The sequence below is a fragment of the Cynocephalus volans genome, chromosome 3, assembly GCF_027409185.1.
Source record: "Cynocephalus volans isolate mCynVol1 chromosome 3, mCynVol1.pri, whole genome shotgun sequence".
In the NCBI taxonomy this organism is placed as follows: Eukaryota; Metazoa; Chordata; class Mammalia; order Dermoptera; family Cynocephalidae; genus Cynocephalus; species Cynocephalus volans.
Genome location: NC_084462.1, coordinates 150542167 through 150560255, shown reverse-complemented (window position 1 = coordinate 150560255; position 18089 = coordinate 150542167).

Sequence of the window (18089 nt, the reverse complement as noted above, 5' to 3'; positions counted from 1 at the left end):
TTCAAATTAGGCTTTTGAAGAACTAGGTCCTAGTCTGGGCATTTCAATTACTAGTTCTGAGCATGTCAAGTCTTGTACCCTCCTGATTTCAGTTTCTTGAGCTATAAAACAGGGCTATAAATAATTGCCCTGCCCTCTTCCTTATGGTGTTTTGTGGATTTGGTGAGCCAAAGTACATTAAAAAGCTTTGACGATGGTGCTGTTTTGTGGAACTACAAGTGCCTAGCACTGCTACTTGATGACTTCACATATGCCCAGCAGAGTCACACAAGGGATGTGTTCACACGTGCTTGCTGGCTGGGATTCCTCTCACTGGTCCATAAACAGAGCTTAAGCTTTGGCTTTAGGCAGAACTTAGTTCACCAACATCCAGTCCTTCTCCCCTTCCCAGCATATGAGAGACTGTACATCTCAGCCCCCTTACTATTTCTTGGGGTCATGAGGCTATTTCTGGCTAATGAAATGGCAGAGGAAGTTCACTTCCAGGCTAGTGAAACACTCCTGCATGATTCTCCAGTCTCTCTCTTCCTCTACCACAGCAATTGTAGAGGCGGCCTTGTGTTGACACAGGGGGCCAAAAGATCAAAGCAGCCAGGATTACTGAGTCACTGCTTGGAGGGTGGCTGTGTGGAGAGGGGAAATACACACTTCTTGTGTAAATTCAAGAAGATTCTTGGAAGTGTTTGTTACTGCAGCACAACCTAGCCTATCCTGCCTAATATACAACCTGAGTCTCAATTTCCTGTCGTCTGGGATAATAATTCTTATTTTGCCTGGTTGTGGTGAAGATTAACAAGAGAACATATATCAAACTCTCAGCACAATGTTGGCTCATGGAAGGAGCTCATTAAATGTTAGTCTTGCCCTCCTTGCACCTAGCAAGATGGTGCATTCCTGGCAGAGGCAGGTAGGTCCACCTGAGCAGACCTTCCCATGGACCTCTGGGTGTAGCAATGAGGTCAGCAGTTCCTCATGGAAGCAGGCACATAGTCCTTGTTAAGCAGCAGATATTATGACTTCTGTCTTTCCACACTTCCTGTTGCATTTCATGCACATGTTGGAGCAGTAATTTGGGGCTGTTGAAAGATATGGTACTGACAGCTGCTGACATCCACCTTCTATTTGCAACAAGCTGTGGCAACTCCACTTTCTACACCCCACCACCACCAACTGGCCTCTATCCTGCTGAGAGGGGAGAGAGCTACCTGCCGCATTTATCCTGAACCGGCCCCTCAGCATCGAGAAGCCCAAAGAAACATCTGGGAATATTAGCATGTGGTAGGGCTTCTGAACCTCACTTGATCCATGCCATGACTCTAATAAAAACAAAATAAATACAAAATAATACAAATAAATAAAAACCAAACTCTGTTGAGCTGTGGGTGCTTTTTATTTTATTTTGTTTTATTTTATCAATGTACAATATAGCTGATTTTCATGTCCCTTTACCAATTCCTCCTTTTCCTCCCTCCCTCTACCTGCCCCCATCAACATCATATCTGTTCACTTGTCTTAACAAAATCAAGAAATTGTTGTGATTGTTGTGTCTTCTTTCTGTGGGTGCTTTTTTTTTTTTTTTTTAATAAAGTGGTGGTGGTTTAGGAGCAAACCATGAACATGAAACCTCAAAAGGGAGGGACGAATTCCTTATGGAAAAGCACCTTTCCCTTGCTAGTAATACTTGCGTTTGTCTGAGATGTGGTTCTGTGTGGGGTTTTCTGCAACCAGACTGATCCATTTAGCTGCATCAAGAAAGCAATTTCTTGAATCCCACAGAGAGGGAGTACAGAGGCTAAAAGCCCTTGGAAAGTTAAGGGATACCTGTACTTCCATGCTCATTAGAGCTGTATTTACAGCAGCCAAGCTATGGAACCAACCTAAATGTCCATTGATGGATGACTGGATAAGGAAAACATGGTATATATACAGAATGGAATACTACTCAGCCATAAAAAAGAATGAAATTCTGTCATTCATAGCGACATGGATAAGCTTGGAGAAAATTATGTTAAGTGAAGTAAGCCAGGCACAGAAAGAAAAATACCACATGTCCTCACTCAGAAGTGGGAAGAAAGAAAGAAAGAAAAAAAGAAAGAGAAAGACCACAAGAATACGTTAACTTTCAGAAGGAGAGAACAAACCTAAGGTTACTAGAGGTGGGAAAGGGGGAGGAGAGAGGGGTTAGGGAGTAACTGGGTAAGGGACACAAAGAATAATTACAATTTGTAATAATGAACATGCTAATAATATTGATTTGATTATCACATATTGTACACGAATACTATATAGTATAGATAGTACTATTCAGTATACTGTATAGCATATAGTATACTATATAGTCATCTCTGTACCCCAGAAATATGTCTAATAAATAAATTAAAAAAGAAGGTTAAATCAGGGCCGTAGCAGTCTTGTCCAGAGCCAGTGATTGAGGACTGCTCCCCTTCCCACCAATGTCCCCCAATCCAGACACACATGTACATGTGCACACCCGCATCCAGTCATGGAGGAGAGGTTGTAGCACTGGAAAGACTTGCAACCTAAGCTTTGAAGACTCAAAAGAAGTTCAAGTCCATTTTCAAAGTAAAGGCCTGGCTTTGGTGGGGACTGGTCCTAACCGCAGGAGCTGAGGCCAGACTAGAAACGAGCTATCCCAGACAGTTCAGGATAATAGAATCCATTCTCTGCACTCTAGCTTATGAGAAACAGATGACTCCTTTCTCTGAAATGGTGAGCGTCTCCAGAAGTCCATCCTTGTCCCTTGTTTGTTCCAAAGCAAACACTTCCCTTGGCTTCTGTTCTCACGCCCAGATGAACTCCGCAGGAGTGAGGCTCCCAGAGCCAACGACCTGCACTTGAATGGGCGGCAATGAGCCTACGGTGAGCTATGGCCACAGAGTGGTGGGACTGGTTTCATAACAAACGTTCCAGACTTACACATCCAAATAAGCATTGTTCCCTTCTTAGTAGTCACCTAGGTATGTAATGGTTTTCCTTCAAGGTTGATAATAATAACAGGTATCAACATTTACAGAGCATTTGCCAAATGTTGGGTTCTATGCTAAGAGCTTTATGGGTATTATTCCATTTGACCCTTCCAGCCCCAATAACAGAAAAGGAAACTGAGGTTCAGAGAGTCACATCACTACTGGGTGTTGAAGTCAAACCCAGGCCATCTAGCTTCAAAACCCTCCATCCCAGGGTCAGGGAAGAAACATGTCCTTTCAGATCCTCACTGCTGGCACGGAGTCCACCTTTGATAAGGTTCAGCCAGCGGAACCTGGAGCTTTTGCATCTCTTCATTGTTTCACTGAAATCTCAGCATGGTGAGGCTAGTGGGCGATCATTATGACCTTCTTAGGGAGGAAGCCAGGGAAGGTCAGAGAGGTCAAGGAACCTGCCAGTAAGTGGCACTGCGATAACTCTTGGGAATGGACTTGATTTTTGGAAACAGCCAAGAGCAATTTGGAGCAAAGTCTACTAAACTAGGTAAGTCATCCAGCTTGGTAAAATTAGTCTTGCTCAACATAAATGTTCACAAAACTGATCATCTTGTGTGTTCATAGGCTGGTCATGAAGGCATTTCCTGAAGAGGCATTTCAGGAATGGTTACGAATTTCTTCCTAGTCTGAACCAAAATCTGCCTCCTTGTAATTTGCCCTTGTGACCCCCATTGGAATTCCTGGAGGCACATAGAATTGGCCTCTTTACTGCCCCTCTCCCCATCCTACTCCTTCCTAAAAAGCTTGGTTCTCTCTTTGCCAAGCTGGCCAAATTAGAAAGGACAGAGATGCATATTAAAATCACCTGGGAAGTTTCTACCTTATGCCTGGGTTCCACTCCCAGAGTCTGATTTTATCAGTGCAGTTTGGGGCCCAGGTATGGTTTATTTGTTTTTTTTTTTTAAGTTCATCATGTGATTTTAGCCAGTTGAGGACCACTGTGTTAAGAAGGGAAGAGATGTTAGATTGCCACCTTGCAACACCAAGGTCATGGGTTTGGTTTCCTGTGCTGGCCAGCCACCAAAAAAAAAAAAAAAAAAAAAGGAGGGGGGGAGGAGAATCTAGACTCAGAAAGGCTGAGTTACTAGCCCAGGGTGTCACAGGAAGCCAGTGCCAGGGCTGGGCTTTGAGCCACAGTCCTTCTGACCCTTAGGCACTGAGCAAGTGCTCAGTGAACGCTTGCTGAGTGGTGTGTGGGAACGCCCCTCACTGCATCCTGACACAGGTGGTGTCCATAACTACACAGTCCCAGCAGAGACACCAGGGGAGCAGCTGTCTCAGCATCTGACCAGCTCCGAAGGTGCTGCTCATCACCACGACAGCATATAGCTCCCTTTGACAGGGCACGTGCAGGGGGATGTGCTCGCTGGAAAGCTGGGTGCAGATACTGGTCAGGGACTCCTGGGCACTGACTCTGCTTGCCCCAATGTGAGGATGTGGTCCTGGGGATGTGGAGTGGGGTCCAGAAACAGGAGAGGCCCGTGTTTATGAACATTCTCTGGGCTGGCCAGTTAGCTCAGCTGGTTAGAGCGTGATGCTGATAACACCAAGGTCAAGGGTTCAGATCCTCTTACCATCCAGCTGCCAAAAAAAAAGAAAACTTCCATGAATATTCTCTTGATTTGCACATAGATTATTAGGAGTAAATTCTTCTAGAGCTATGATATAAACCCTACTATAATAGGGTAGTGGCACAATTTTCTGATGAGATCCTACCTTCCAGGAATCAAGGCTGGTGCCCCCTCCCCACCTCCTCCAGAATTCTGAGAGCCAAAGGAAGCTTGTGGAGTCATGCTGGAGTTAAGATTTTGAACCTCATCTAATTTAATTTAATCTAGCCTTGTAGGGATTGTGTTTGTGTGTGTGTGTGTGTGTGTGTGTGTGTGTGTGTGTGTGTGTGTGAGTTTTAGCACTCATAGCCTGTGGCTGGGGACATGAGGAGACAGATGTCCTCCTGGCCCTGGATCTTTCCTGCAAGAGACTGATAGGAATAGCAGGTGACAAGAGAGCACAACAGGGATTGCATGGGATTGTCTCCACTGTGGCTCCTCAGGCCTTGCCTGGTTCCTTCTCCCTGAGTAACTCCATATTTCAGCCTCTCAGGTTGTCCTTTTTCTCAAGTACAAGTTTCCTAAAAATGCTCTGGTCCTGGCTGTACTCACAGATATGTTTATCTGGTTGCTACTCTTCTTACTTTTCCCTTCTATGGTACCCCCACCCTCTTCCATCAGCTCAAGAACATACTTTACCTTTGAGAGAGGAGGGAATTTCAGGCCAAGAGCAAGGCAGAGTTGTGATTAACCCAACAGATCACCATCTGTACAGTTTGCCAAGTGCTTCCACAGGTGCAATTTCATTTGGTCCATCCTCAAAATAACCTTGAATGATGGGTCAACATGACTGAGCCGTGGGTGCCCAGATATTTGGTCTAATGTTATTCTTGGGGTGTCTATGAGGGTACCTTTGGATGAGGTTAACATTTAAATCAGTAGACTGAGTAAAGGAGATTGCCCTCCCTCGTGTGGGTGGGCCTTATCCAGTTTATTGAAGCCTGAATAGAACAAAAAAGGCTGACCCTCCCTCAAGTAAGAGAGAATTCTTCCTGCCTGATGGCCTCAGAACCAGGATGTCAGCTTTTTTCCTGCCTTTGGGATTTAATGAAAACATTAGCTCTTGCTGGGTCTCAAGCCTGCAAGCCTTTAGACTAGAACTACACCTTCAGCTCTCCTGGTTCTCCAGCCTTTGGACTCAGACTGGAACTAAACCACTGACTCTCTGAGTCTCAGCTTGCTGGATCACCCTGTAGATCTTGGGACTTCTCAGCCTCCATACTCACATGAGCCAATTCCTTATAATAAACATCACACGTGCACACACACACACACACACACACACACACACACACACACGTGCATGCACATCCCACTGATTCTGTTTCTCTGGAGAACCCTGACTAATATACCTGGCTTCACAGATATTGCTAATATCCCCATTTTACAGATGAGAAAATGTTGCAGAATATGGCCAGTTCTGAAAAAAGTTCTATAACTTGTTTGAGGTCAATGTTTGTCATTGGTGGAGCAAGGACTTGGGAGCAGGGTTAAGTACATTAAATTACGTAGTCTCTTCTAGGAATTCCCACTGTTGCTCCCTTTCTCAAGTACAGGATTGTCCTTGAGACCCCAACCCTCAGGGGGCTACTCCTAGGCTTAGGGTCAGCTGTTTCCAGATCCTGAGGAACCTGAGAAAACTGAATATTTTTCTTCTGAGCTTCAGGTCCTTCCCAACTTTTGGCTCTGATGAAAATGTGCTCTCCTGAGGATGGGCCATCGATGCCTGTTCAGGTATGAGCCATCTTACCCTCTCTAATGCACCCCCTGGATTTTGCTCACTCTAGCTGTGCTGTGCTCCTTCCCTCCTTTCTCCCCCTGTCTTTGTGCATTCTGCAGCTCACCTTGTCCAGGTGAAGCTCCATCTCCATCCCACTTCCCCACGAGGCTTGCTTATGCCTGGATCTAGGATCTGTGATTCTTCCTTGATTCTTTCACAGGGATCCAGGCAAATAGGCATTCATAGGTGAGTTAAACACAGTCACTGGCCTTCCTTGGTTCTATAATCACTTCCTTTTTAAGTTCAAAATATTTCAGAACCCACATTATTCCATTTTGTTGTCAAGCCACAGCCATTGTTTTGGAGAGAAGCCTATATATTCAAAAGACTATGTCATTTTCCTCTCCATTTCTCCCCTCCCCCCTGACCTCCAACCTTGTACACTCTTTCTCACTCCAGATAATCTCCTCTAGCCTGCAGGTTTATTTCCAAAACAATCCAAGAGAAGGTGATTGGTCTACACATTGCGGTCTGTTGTGGTTCCCAAAATGTTTTGGAGATACCTGGGGTAGGTTAGCTGCTTCCTGGCCATAGACTGATGTAGTTCTGATGTTACAGCAAATGTATTCTGATGTTTAGATGGTGGAACGAAAGGAAGGAAAGAAAGAAAGCAACACCCAACAATTAAGTTTATATGTACATTAATGGTAATAATTTCATAAGAACAGCTTGTATTTGCACATAACTTCTGCAAATTGTGCCTCTGGACAACCAGGAATGGGAAGGACCCACAATTGCAGCAAGCCACATGTCAACTACAAGATCATATTTGTCTAATTTTTTTTTGTCCTTAGTGTTTAAAAACACTTCAACACATTCAGTGCTAGTGATAGTTCTTCCCGCTTCCAAGCATGTAGGGAAGTAGGTCAGTGAAGGGACTTGCCAGGAGCCATGATGGGAGATAAGAAGATCTTTGAAACCTGGACAGCTTCCTCCATGAGGCATCTCTTCAGGGCAGCTCCCAGACCTGGGAACCAAGGTCTTAGGCTGTGCGAAGATGGAGTTAGCAGGAATGTGGAGGGAGGCTTTCCAGAAGGCAGGAGCATGGAAGAGGGACTTGAAGAAAAGGAGTGTGGGAGGGTATGTCAGGCAGGCCATGAGGTAATGTTCCCAGAGTACTCTGAGCCCTCTGCTTAGAGGACCATTTAACCATGAATTATTAACCTGGCTATTATTTGTGTGTATAATAACAGCCATAACAATGCACACTGCAAAGGTCAACCTGGGGCTCCTGTTGCCTAACGCATTAGTAAGGGTTGTAGGCGGAGATGAGCTGATGAAGGTTGTTGTTGGTCTGAACACGTTTCAGCTGGCCGGGGTGGCAGAGGCCTGTAAGAGGCACCAGATGGGGCTGATCTCCTCCAGCCCCAGCAACGGTGGCAGCTAAAATGTAACTTGAACACATGCAAGGTAAGGTCTCCTCCCAGCTTCCTTTATAAGATGCAGGACTTAGGGTGGAGCCCTGAGAGGCTGGGCTGGCCACAGGGAGTGGGCACTCACTCAGTTCAGGGCAAAGACCCACCTTAGTCATCGGAGCAAGCGGCAGGCCAGTAGAAGAGGGGCCCTGGGCTCTGTGCTCCTTAGCAGTTGTGAGGCCCCATAGCTGTCCTTTGCTGTCTGGAGTCACCTGAAATCTCGCCTGGTACTGCTTGGTGGGATCGTAGCAATTCCACCCCTTTATTTCACATGAGAAAAAGGAGGCCCTTAAAAGTGGAGAAACCTGCCCAAAGTCACCCAGTCAGTTGGAGGCTGAGCCAGGACCAGAAGTGGGGGCCCGAGGTGGCTTCCAGTTGGAGTGTTCCACTCGCCCTTGTCTGCAGGCCCCACAGCCAACCTGAGGCAGGTAGACAGCTGCCTCACAGCCCCCAGCTGGAGATGGGGGGATGGGAAGCCTGGGAATCACCCAGTTCTCATGGACTCATTCACTCCAGTCATGCTTGCTGACAAACTGTTTCTGAGCACTTACTACTTATCTGCACTGTCACACAGCAGGGATAAGGATGTGGGGCTTGGGGTCAGACCATAGTCACTTAATCCCTCTGAGTCTTTATCTTCTCATCTGGAAAGCGGGCACATGGATCCCTGTGCCTAACACATATAGTGAGTGCTCCATGGAAGGTGGCTCTGCAAGGATACTTCAAAAAGTTCCCAGGAAAATAGAATTAAAAGATAATATGGTCTTTCCATGAGCTTTTTGAAGTACCCTTGTACATGACGAGGGGCTAAGCCTTCAAGAAGTTCATGATCTCTCGGAGGCCAGACTCAGCAACAAGCCCACTCAGCGTGTGTGAAGAAAGCGGTGCATGAGCGGAGGGCAGAGTCACGCCCCGTGACTGGGGTGTACCCACGTTCGCTGCACCCCCCAGCAGCCGAGGACAGTGACAAGTGCCTCAGTCTCTCCAGAGGAGCCTGAGTTTTCTCATCTGTAAAACGTTTGATCCCTGCACCAGCCAGCTGCCAACAAAAATGAAACAAAACAAAAATGCAGGGTTCTAAATCTATGAACTGAAGAAAATAAATATGAAGCACTTGACATTCAGTAGGCTTCAATAAAGTAGTGTCATCATTTTTTGGGTGAAATCCATGAAATCTGCATGGAAGAGGTGACATTTGAGTTGGGTTTTGAGAGATGAGCAGAGCTTTAAAGGTAGAAGACAGAACAATATGGGCAAGGCTGGAGACAGGGAAACATGAAGATCCAGAGAAGGACGAGTAGCTTGGAGGCTCTGGAGCAGCCGGTGTGTAGAGAGAGATGGAGGGGAGACTGAACCCGGTGGTGATGGGCCTTGGACCCAGCTCTGATGGGTCTTGTGCCCAATTTAGAGAAAGCTGGACCCTTGGACAATGCAGGCCATTGGGAGTTTTTGAGCTAAGGTAGGACAGGACCAAATTGGCATTTATGAGATATATTTTGTTAGCACTTTCTTGGCTGTTGGTTTTTGTTTGTTTTGCCAAGAGCCATATTATAACAGTGCTATAGGTCAAACATGTCCCCCAAAAGTTTGTGTGTTGGAAACTTGATCCCCACTGTAACAGTGGTAAGAGGGTAGAAACTCAGATTATAATATTTAAAAGGTGGGGCTGGGGCTGGCAGTTTATCTTAGTTGGTTAATGTGTGGTGTTATAACACCAAGGTCGAGGGTTCAGATCCCTGCACTGGCCAGTCACCAAAATAAAATAAAAAAAAGAAGGTGGGGCCTTTAGAAGTGATTGGATTATGAGGATTGTGCTCTCATGAGTGGGTTAACCTATTCATGGAGTAATGAGTTATCATGGGTGTGGACTGATGGCTTTATAAGGAGCACATGAAAGAGCTCTTGTTTGATACTCTAAGTTGCTGTAGAGAGTCACCACCCAGAAGAAGGCCCTTACCAGGTGTGGTCCCTGGACTTTGGACTTCCCAGCCTCCAAAACTGTAAGAAATAAACTTCATTTCTTTATAAATTAACCAGTTTCAGGTATTCTGTTATAAGCAACAGAAACAGACGAATACAAACAGCAATAACACAATAGTGATAAAGCCCTGAATATCTATCAGAACTGTATCAGTTGCAAGCGACAGAAAACCAAACTCAGATTAGATGTGGTGGTTTTAAAATATGTGCACAAGTTCTTTGATACTCCTCCCTTCAAGAGGTGAAACCTCATTCCCCTTGAATGGAGGCTGGACTTAGTAACTCATTTCTAATGAATAGAATAAATGGGAGTGATGACGTGTGACTTCAGGGACTAGGTCATAAAAGGCACTGAAGCTTCCTCTTCACTCCCCTGTCTTGGATAGCCCACCTGGGCGCAGCCAGCTGCCATGTCATGAGGACTCTCAGTCAGCCTATGGAGGGCCCACATGGCAAGGACCTGGAGCCTCCTGACAATGTAGCTGCATGAATGAATCATCGTGAAATCACATCCTTCCAGCCTGGTCAAGCCTTCAGAGTCCTTGCTAATGTCCAGTCTGAAATCATGAGAGATCCTGAGCCAGAACCATTCAGCTTAGGCTGCTCTCAAATCCCTGACCGACAGAAACTGTAAGATAACAAATGTTCTTTTAAGCTGCTGTGTTTTGCAGTACTGTAGTTTATTATGCAGCAATAGATAACTAATACACCAGCTTAAGCAGAAAGGAAATTAATTGGTGTATATAAGTGAGAAGTCTAGAGGTAAACTAGATGAAATGGGTCAGAAGATGCTACTAGGGCTTAGTGTCTCTTCACCTCCTAAATCTGTCTTCCTTTGCATGGACTCTTTTCTCAGGTTCCATGTGGTGACTCCTGAAGGCTCTGGGCTCATGTCATCCTCACAGCTTGAGATCTCCAGGGGGAAAGACTGTGTGCCTCTCCCCCGGGAGTGCTAACAGAGTCTCGTTGTGTGTCCTTCATTCTGATTGGGTCCTATGCCTGTTCTTAAACCAATTGTGCTCTCATTGGCTAGGCTTGTCATTTGCCCAGCCTTGGTGGTTAGGGGTGGGGTCATCTCTGCTTGTAGCACAGGGGCTGGGGCAGAGGAGGTGCCTCCCCAGAGAAACATCCAGGTACAGTTGCCAGGAGGGAAATACAGTTGCTGGGCAGTGGAACAACGATATCTATTATACCCACATTTGTCTTGTACTTTTCAGTGTGTCTCATGTGCATTACTCCATGCTAACTACTGTGACCTCCTGGCTGTTCCTGGAATGCTCTTGCTTCCTCGCCTCATTTAGGGCTTAAATGTTACTACTCAGCAAACCCTTTCTAAACACCCGGCTTAAAAAATGTAACCTCCCTCCACTTCTCCCCATACTCTCTATTTCCCTTCCCTGCTTTGTTTTTTTCCCTTAGAGATTAACACTATCGTGTGATTTTACTTATTTATTTATCAGTCTCTCTGATTGAAACATAAGCTCTGTGCGGCAGGGACTTTTGTCCATTCTGGTCACTACCACAACCTCTGTACCTAGAACAGTGCCTGGCACAGAGTAGGTACTCAATAAATAATAGTTGAATGAATAAATGAATGTGCGCAGCCATCCTGTGAAGTAGGTGGGATGAAGGTGACTCTTCCCTCTGTTATAGATCAGGACATTGAAACTTGAGAGTAGGATCCTGTTGGCATAGAGATTAAAAAGATTTTTTAAAAAAACTTTAATTGTTGGGGCTGGCTGGTTAGCTCAGTGGGTTAGAGAGTGGTCCTGATAACACCAAGGTCAAGGATTTGGATCCATGTACCTGCCAGCCACCAAAAAAACAACAGAAACAATGACGACAACAACAAACAACTTTAATTGTTGAGTGCTAATGAGAAAAGAGCAGAGGGGAACTTAATGCATTACGGTGTGTTCCCACCAAGTGAAGGCTAAATGATGCCCTGCTGCACTAGTTCAAACAGAGAAGTGGTGTGAGACTGAGTCACCGCCTGGCATGCTCTAGTACAGGCGTCCTGACAGCCAGAAGAGCCACCTGCTCGATCACAGTCAGAACTAAATCATGCTGGGAGCAGCAATTTAGTTTCAGCAAATAGCAACAGTCACCTTTACATTAATGTGGCTAATTTGCATCTAACTGGTTTTATAGTTTCTTTTAAATAGAATTTGTAAGCTTGCTTTAATTTTATCATTGATTGTAAACCTAAAACCTTTAGAGGTTTGTATCTAGTTTTATGTTTGTACACATTTAAGGAAAATGTTTCTCTGTTTCCCTCACTCTGCCCAGTGCTCAGGTCTCAGGTGACAGAACAGCTGGAGTGTCTTTTTCCCAGTGATCATACACCTATCTTAAAACAAAAACTAAGGAAGTTTGTGAGGATTTGTATCCTTCATAAAGGAACGTGCTTAGAATTCAAGTTTGAGAAACACTGTTTCAGAAGATTCAAACCCTTTTGTCATCGAAGATATAAAGGGGGAGTCTGAGAAAGATGTTCTTAGAACAGGGCTCAGAAGTTAATAGCCAGGAGCTTAAAAACCATCTGGTGAAACCAGAGCTCTCATTTTGCAGATGAATAAACTGAGGCCCAGTGAGCTCAGCTCTCCTGACCCCAGTGCTTGTTCCCTGACCTTATCCTGATTCCCACATAAGGATATCTGCCCCCCAAACCCATCTCATCATTTCCATGGAAGTGACCTGGCAGGCCTCTTGGATTGAGCTGTGGAAGGCCAGTGAGACCCCGTTGCTAAGAAGTCCCCTGCAACTCACTCTCCGCAGCCTGGAATCTGCCTGCCAGCACACGGCGGGGGGAAGCGGGGGGATTACTCAACAGGAATTTCCCAGCTGTGATTTGGGTGTTTTGCTCTGGTGTTTGCTGGAAACTAGAAGTAGCTGGGGGAGAGCTCCCAGCCCTCTCTGGAGGGTTCAAGCTGGGCAGGTGTCAAGCCTGACTAGCTCTGCTCACAGAACTGCTCTCAGAGCTCACTGAGAATTCTGTGAGAATTCTGAGGGTCCAGCTTGGGTTTTACCTCTGGAATTTGGGGGAGAGTTATATGTATGATTACTGGGAAAAAGAGCCTGCTCCCTGCTGCACCCTTCCTCTCCCTGCACACACATGGGCCCAGAGGTGGGATACCCAGGCTAACAGAGAAGTGGCCCCTGTAAGGAAGGCCCAGGATACTGTCTAAAGGGGCCTTTAGGCAAATGGGGGCTTGAGTTATCCCACCCTAGGAGCAGCCCTGGGTTCTGGATTTGGATTGGGAGTGGGACAGGTCCCTAGACCAGGGAAAGCAGATTTCATGCTTGGGTTTTACTCCTGGAATTTGGGGGAGAGATATATGTACTATCACTGGGAAAAAGAGGGTACCAGCCAGGCCAGATATTCTATCACCTGACAGCTGGGCAGAGCGTAGGAAACAAAGAAACTTTCTGCCTGCTCCAGGCCAGCATTTTATTAGAGATCCTGCAAGAGGGAAACTGTCCACTTTTTCCCTGCCCTGCCCCACCCCGTGCCATCCCCCCAGGTCTTTGGTGGAAGGGGGAGGAATAGGCCTTATGGCAAACAGCCCCAGTGAAGCTGGTGGCTGAGGAATTAGACCTGGTGAATGGCTGAGCGTTGCTGGCTGGGACATATGATGGAGATGGTCAACTCAATTTCTCCAGCACTGGCTTCTCAAGAGGCCCAAGGACTTAGGAAGTGCTTATGTGGACTATGGCAAAGCACTGGCCTCCCAGGGGCTCCAAGTGTTGATGGTGAAACTGAGGCAGAGAGCTGGAATTTGACTAATGCCATTTTTCATTCAGCAAACATTAAACTGGAGCATCTATTGTGTCTAGGCCCTGTGTGGGGGAAGAGGGCTGAGACCTCATAGGAACATTAGGACAGAAAACGTGGACAAAGGACTAAAAGCAAAGAATGCTTTCTTAGTTACAAATGGTGTGCTATGGGAGTTCAGGAAAAAGCCAGTCCACTAAGAAGATCGCTACTGGGAGTGGGAACAAAACTGAGGTCTCTGGCATCCTGAGCTAGAAACTCAAGAAATCATGGTGATTTTTTTCCTTCTTCCATCTAGCCTTCTACAAATACTCTAATGACTACCTTGCCTTTAGCTCTTAGGAAGAGCCTGTAAGGAGCCTATTGCCATCAGGCTGTAAGCTTAGAGAAGAACTTAGGACACAATGAAGGGAATCCCCAGATCTCTGGGTTGGGAGGTCCACAGTGTTTTTAGTTTCCAGAATCTTGCAGATCCTACTTGTCTGTGTTTCCCCACAGGGATGTGTGTGGTCAATTACACCCAGCAGGGAAAGGAAAAGGAACAAATAAGCATTGAGGTGGCCTGCTGCATGCCAGACATCGGGCTGGCACTCTGCCTGCTTTATGTCACCTCATGTTTTGATCCTCTCAAGCTGTGCCTGTCGGTAACTACCTGTTGGACAGATGGATTCAAGGGGAGAAAGCCCATGGTTTAGTCCCAGGTAGACGATGAGGTTTGGAGGACCAGGGCTCTTCTGCCTAGCATGGAGTGGTGCTTGATACATACTCCCAGAGCTGAGACACAATCATTCCTCCTTTCCAAGGGAAGTTGGGTCATCTACTCCAGAGCTAGGTTCTTTCAACAACAAAGCACCTATGGCTTTCTGAGTGACTCATCACTGGCTAGACTGGAGCAGAAGCAGCTGCCTGGAGGGCAGGCTAGAGTCTCAGCTTGGTGCAGATGAGTTGGGTGTTTATTTCTTGAACAGGGCCACAGAAAGGCCCGACTGGTAGAAGGGACTTCAGTATCCTCTTCCTTGTCACTGACTTGAGCAAACATCTTGAGTCTCAGCTCACACTCATTGGTGTGTATAATGGCAAGAAATCTGACCACAGTCTCAGTTCTTTTGTCACTGCACCTAAAGAACTCCAAAGGATGGATGAAAAAAGGACCATGATGGCTGAGCCTTTGCAAAGAAAGGCATCAGTATTGCTTCCCAGATGAATCTTCCCACTTGGCCCATTTTCCTTTACAATCTTACCTCACTCCAATTTTGCTGCACATGTAATCCCATGGATTTTTTAAAAGTTGCTTTTCTTAAACTTCTAATTGAAAAATCATATAAAATAGACCCGCTCCCACCAAAGCAAACCAAAACAATACAGCTCCCACCCAGGACCAAACAGCTTCTCCCAAACAATGATTCACTGGATATTTATGGAGCACCTACTATCTATTCTAGGAGGGATAGGACCCCATCTGTCTTGTTTGCTCTTGTGTCTTTTCTTTCAGCACAGTGCTAGGCAAGGAGCAGTTGCTTGATAAATATTTCTTGAATAAATGAATGATATTTGGGAAATTAATAAAATATGTATGTCATCACCCCTTATCTAAAGCAGATAATAAATTGGAAATTAATTGCTATTAAAATCAATGGCAGCAGGAATGGATGTTATTTATTCAGCTAGTCAACAAACATATGAAAAGATTAAACCCATAAAAAAGAGACCACTACTTACCTGCCATCATGGTAAAAAAATTTTAAAAATTGACAATACCAGGTGGCAGGAAGATGTGGAACAACTGAAATTCTCATACCCTGCTTCTTGGAGAGTAAAATGTTACAGCCAATTTGAAAATCTGTTTGGCAACATTTACTGAAATAAAACATATGCCTACCCTATGACCCAACAATTCCATTCTTAGGTACATACCCAAGAGAAATGAATGTGTGTGTTCATCAAAAACACACATAAAAGTGTTCATAGTAGCTTCATTCACACTAGTTCTAAACTGGAAACAATGCAAATGCCCATCAACAAGAGAATGAATAAATTATTTAGGAGATACTCATACAATGAAATACTATACGGCAAAAATAAATAAAAATAAAAACATAAGAAAAATGAATATAGAAAAATTAACTACTGATACAAGCCATGATGTAAATGAATCTCATAGACATTAAACTGAACAAACAATCCAGAAACCAAAGTATACATACTGTATTTATATGATCAAAGACAAATGAAAATAATCATTGGTGATACAAAGTCACAATAGTGGGTACCTGTGTGGATTGGGTGTATAGATTGGGAAGGGCATAAGAACACCTGAGGTGCTGGAAATGTTTTATATCTTGACCTGGGTGGAGATTACATGGGTGTAGACACCTGCGAAATTTCACTGAGCTTTATGCTTAAGATTAACTCATTTGATTGATACACTTTACTGTATGTTATGCACCAATTAAAAGAGAAAAAGAATGGGTGTTATAGGGCTGGCCGGTTGGCTCAGTTCGTTAGGGTGCGGTGTTATAACACCGAAGTCAAGGGTTGGGATTCCCGTACTGGCCAGCCACCAAAAAAAAAAAAAAAAAAAAGAATGGGTGTTATAAACATGCATGCACCTTAGCATTCCTAAAAAAACCAACACATTAACGACTGTGTTCCCTTCATAGAAGGTTGTGTTATACTGGGACTAGTATTGCCAGTATCATATCACCAGTGTGGTGGCCACTGGTGAGAGGATGGGTCAATTCATCACCTTTGGCCCATCCTTCAGGGCCTCCCCCCTTATGGAGAGGGACAAGGTCATCAGTTACTGTTCCAACCCACTTCCTACCCTCCTCCCACACACTACAGACATCCTTACATCATTGCTGTCCCTCCTCCTTTCTCAGAAGATGAGGGTTTGTCTGCTTTAGGGCCCATCCTTTAGCCTGTGTCTTGTACTCCCATGGTCCTATCTCCTCAAGAACTTCGTACTGTGCCTCAACTTTCTTTTGCTTTCACCTTTTCCTCTCAAATGAATCCTTCTTCTCAGACTACAAACAGCTCAAGTTTCTCCTGTTTTAAAAAAAATCCTCCTTTGACCCCAGTCCCCCTCTAGCTACCATGCAATATTTTCTTTTCTATGTCCACTGTCTCCCTTTATTTACTTTCGAATGTCTCTAAAACTCATAACTCTGGCCACTCTCTCAAAACTTCACAGGCAAAGGTCGCCAACGAATTTTCAACTATCACATCCAAAGAACACTTTTTAGGTCTTACTTTCCAGACTTTTCTGATACATCTGATGTCGCTGAAACCTCACTCCTTTGGCTTCTGCACCAGCATAAGCTCAAGGATCTCCTTGTTTCTGGATGACCATTTTCTTTGTCTTGTTCAGGGGTTCCTGTTCTTTACCCTCTCTTTCTAAGTGTTGCTCATCAGGGTTTTGCCCTTGGTCCTCTTCTCATCTCCACGTGGGCATGCTTCACGGATGGTCTCATGGTATCAGAACCACCCCATGTGCAGATGACTCACATCTGTTTCCCGTGAGGTGAGGCTACGCAGTCAAACTGCTTGCTGGACATTTGATTCTGGACATTCTACGAGCACTTCAAGTTCAATGTGTTCAAACTCAATCCATGATTTGGCTCCCAAACCTTTTCCTCTTCTATCGTATCTCAATTGGTTGAACTTCCACTACTCCAGATCATCTAAACTGTAAACCCATGGTTAAAGCAGGGTTTCTCAACCTTGGCACTACTGATATTTTGGGCTGGATAATTCTTTGATGTCGGGATGCTGCCTTGTCCATTGAAGGATGTTTAGCAGCATCCCTACATCCACTGGATGCCAATAGTAACCCACCAGTTGTGGCAATCAAAAATGACTCCAGAGGGCCGAGCCCGTGGCGCACTTGGTAGAGTGCTGCGCTGGGAGCGTGGCAACACTCCCGGCCGCGGGTTCGGATCCCATATAGGAATGGCCAGTGTGCTGAGTGCTGGTCACGAAAAAGACAAAAAAAAAAAAAAAAAAAAGACTCCAGAAATTGACAAAAATTCCCCGGGGCAGGGCTGGGTTCAAAATATTCTACGATTGAGAACCACTAGGTTAAAGGTATGGGTCTAGGAGTCACATATACCTGTGTATCTTTAAACTAGTTACTACTTTTCTGAGCTTTAGTTTGTTTTCTCTGTAAGATGTAGACAGTTCTCACCTCATATACAGAGCTTAAATAGGAAAAATATATGGAAAGTGCATGGTCTGTCCCGCACTAGATCTCTCAACAAAAACTCCTCTCTTTTCCTTACATCCAGTCAAACTCCTAGGTCTCTTAGTCTTATCTCCTAAATATTTCTTGTGTATTCACCCTTCTCCATTCCTACCTGGCTTATTGCAACAGCTTTGCAAATAGTCTCACAGCTTTCAGCCAGCCTTGTCTTCCTCAGATCCACACTTTGTATGGCACACCAGGCCTTCATGGTCTGACTGCTGCCCACCTCTCCAGCCCCATCTCTTGTCCCTCCCAGCCTTGGATTTCTAGCCAGCCGCATTGAG